This window comes from Arachis hypogaea, chromosome 1, assembly GCF_003086295.3.
Source record: "Arachis hypogaea cultivar Tifrunner chromosome 1, arahy.Tifrunner.gnm2.J5K5, whole genome shotgun sequence".
NCBI classification, from domain to species: domain Eukaryota; kingdom Viridiplantae; phylum Streptophyta; class Magnoliopsida; order Fabales; family Fabaceae; genus Arachis; species Arachis hypogaea.
The window spans coordinates 48,362,031-48,364,299 of NC_092036.1; positions in this window are offsets into that span (position 1 = coordinate 48,362,031).

Below are 2,269 nucleotides of genomic sequence, written 5' to 3' on the forward strand. Positions count from 1 at the left end.
GGTCTTCTTTGTTGTTGAGCAGGTGTCACATAGTGTATGCATTGAAATGTGAGTAACCTTCCAGGATTTACCCATTGTGGATTGTTGTCTTCGAACACCACCTTGGCTTTCATGCATAGTCTCAGGATGGTACTGGGGTACCAAAGTCTAGCACCCGGATCATTCTTCTCGGCTGAATCCTGGATTCCTTCAGCTATAATCTCATGCACATTGATGCTTCCACCCTTCACTAGGCAATGTACCATGGTGGCTCGAGCTATATTGACCTCAGAATTGTTTGCGGCTAAAAGGATAGACCTCCTCACTAGCTCAAACCATCCATTGGCTTTTGGGATAAGGTCTCCTCTCCTAATAAACCTCGGCCTCTTGTCCAAGTATCTCTCCCAATTAGACCCAATAACACACATATCACTCACGATTTCTTCAAGTTCATCTTCATCGGGAGCATTACTTATTATTACTTGATAGCTAAGCTCATCAAAATGTGGTGATATCAATTGAAGAGTCCTTGTTATAGCAGTGGGGCTGAAGTCCACCTCTGTTCCTCTTACATAACTTTTGAAGGTGGGGGCCCTAGTGCTGTCTTCTTTGACTGCATTTGCATAGAACCTCTTGATGAGGTTTGCATTTATCTTTGTCTCTGGATTGGTGAGCTTTTGCCAACCCCTCTGTGCAATCTTTTCTCTATTTTAGGGCACTCATCCTCATTGAATTGGAATGTCAACTCTGGCAATATTTTCTTGTTCTTGATTCGTTCATATTCAAGCTCATGGAAGGCAGTTTTGAATCTTCCGGCGTTGAAAGGAGGTTGTTCTATAGGCTCCTTTCCTTTTTGGCTCTTGGAACTTGATGATGCCATGCAAGATGGTTGATGAGTGGTTGCGGTTCACTAGACGTGGCTAGGAGAGTGTGTGAAACTTTTTGGAGGAGGATGAAGTGTGTGTATCCGAGAAAAGAAAGGGAGAGGAATGAGAGTAAGAAGTGTGTACGGAGAGGTTGTGTGAAGGGGTTTTTATAGGAAGATGGCAAATGATTGAAGGGTATGGATTGATGGTGTTGTTTGATAGTGGACGGTTGGGGTTTGGTATTGAATGAGCACAAGGATCACCTCTTTTATGAGGGTCTTGGTTTGGTCTCCAAAGCTATCCAACTCCCAATGTTGCATGGCAACACTTCCAAAGATATTCCCCTTGAAGACAAGTGTGAGATTTCCTTGGTATAGTGGCCAAATCTCCCTTCCTTAATTGTCCTATCAAGTACCATCAATATCCCTTTTGATTCCCTATATTCGAAAAAAAAAGAATGCAAATGGTAAATTTGAAATTTTCGGTGGGAAAACTTAAGGTGTGAACTAGCTAAAAAAATATCTATCTTTTTCTTTTATTTTTAAATGACTAAATGCTTTCCATGAATGCCAATCAATCAACCACTAAATTTCCCATGCATGCAACATTGGTACACTAAACTTGTTTGTGATCATATGGTGCAACAAGTTTGGGGAATAATTTTACCTCATAAAGTGTGTTCAAGCTCACTTGGTGTGCCTTGAACAAACTTATCATGTACTATACGCTGCATGTAAAGGGGTCTTATATTGGTCGTCAAAATTGATTTAAAAATCCATGAAATTTGCCTTATTACTACTATTAGAAATTAAAGGAAGAGGGCATAGAACATGGGTTGCCTCCCATGAAGTGCTTCTTTAGCGTCATTAGCTTGACGTTTGGTCCTTGTCAAGGTGGCTGATAGTGCTTGAAATCCTCCCCCATTGCAGTGAACCTATGTCCATTGGCCTTGTTGATAAGCTCCATATGCTCTAGGGACAAGATTTTGTTGATGGTGTACACTAGAGGCAGCTGGGATGGAATAGTGGGGAGGTGAGGTGGTATAGATGGGAAGTATGTAGAGACCACTTCATCTACTGGCGAGAAATCTTCTGTAGGTATTTTCTTGTTTTTCCATCCCCTTGGGACTTTTTTTCTTGTGTTCGTTGATGCCAACTTGTTCCTTGTGGTTTCCTTTTTGAGAATGGTTTTGTTGTCTATTTCATGTGATTCCGGTGGGTCTGGTTCCTTTTGGATTACACTTGGCTGTTGCTCCTTCTGATCACATTGGTTGTTAACCACAGGAGGCCTTATGTGCGGTGCTTGTGCTTCCTTGTTTGGCTCCTCCATCAGCTCTTTGTTATCATGATCTACTTCTTGTGAGAGGTTAAAAACATTGAAAGTGAGCTGATCATCATGTATTCTCAATACTAGCTCTCCCCGTT